This window comes from Cyprinus carpio, unplaced genomic scaffold, assembly GCF_018340385.1.
Source record: "Cyprinus carpio isolate SPL01 unplaced genomic scaffold, ASM1834038v1 S000006165, whole genome shotgun sequence".
NCBI classification, from domain to species: domain Eukaryota; kingdom Metazoa; phylum Chordata; class Actinopteri; order Cypriniformes; family Cyprinidae; genus Cyprinus; species Cyprinus carpio.
This window is the reverse complement of record NW_024878849.1, coordinates 1-998: the sequence shown is the minus strand read 5'-3', so window position 1 is coordinate 998 and position 998 is coordinate 1. Positions and strand designations below refer to the sequence as shown.

The following is a 998-nucleotide window of genomic DNA, read 5'->3' as shown; positions in this document are numbered from 1 at the left end:
CTTTTGTTCTTCTGTGCTGAATTGGTTATCTGGTAAGCAGGTGGTCCACGCTGCAAAGGCCTTAATTCCAAGGTAAGTTAAGGGGAGATTTTTCAGGAAATTCTGCGCAGACTGCCATGCCGAATTAACTCTGTCCTGTTGTGTGTGGGATTTACGCCGATTGTCTATTTGCTTTTGGGCACATCACGGTATAAATATTTCCCAAATGAGCACTACAGAGGAATTGAGGAGTGTTCTGTAGTGTAGTGGTCATCACGTTCGCCTAACACGCGAAAGGTCCTCGGTTCGAAACCGAGCAGAAACAGCTGATCCCTTTTGACGAAAGGCAGCAGTAACTTCCACGCCGACAGTCTCTATACTTTTAACCAGGTAGTTTCAATGAACAGGATGGCTGGTGAACTCAAAGACCCACACACATTTCTCGTGGTATGACGCTTAAAGAAAAAAAAAAGGTCCCCAGTTCGAAACTGGCGGGAGACAGATGAAGGCTTTTGTTCTTCTGTGCTGAACTGGTTATCTGGTAAGCAGGTGGTCCACGCTGCAAAGGCCTTAATTCCCAAGGTGTTAAGGGGAGATTTTTCAGGAAATTCTCAGAGACTGCCATGCCGGTAATTAACTCAGTCCTGTTGTGTGTGGGATTTAATGAGATTGTCTATTTGCTTTTTGGGCACATCACGGTATAAATATTTCCCTAAAATGAGCACTACAGAGGAATTGAGAGAGTTTCTGTAGTGTAGTGGTCAATAAATGCTCACTTAACACGCTGAAAAGGTCCTCGGTCGGGAAACCGAGCAGAAACAGCTGATCCCTTTGAAGAAAGTATGAACCCCTTTTAGACTACAGTGGGCTTTAGAAAGTGTTACCTTTTGTAAGCGCTTTTTTCACCGAGCCTCGCACTTAAAGGCTTTGGGACTGTTTTCAGCAGGCAGGTTTCAGTAGTGTAGTGGAAGCACGTTCCCGGCCTCACACGCCAAAGCGTCCCCAGTTCAAAACTGGGC

General features: G+C 45.7%; 1 non-coding gene across 1 annotated transcript; it reads left to right on the top strand.

The window, feature by feature from the left end:
- The first annotated feature begins 230 nt into the window (after nucleotides 1–230).
- trnav-aac lies at nucleotides 231–304 on the top strand. The gene has a single exon. It is a non-coding gene; the product is annotated as a tRNA-Val (tRNA).
- The last annotated feature ends 694 nt before the right edge of the window (nucleotides 305–998 follow it).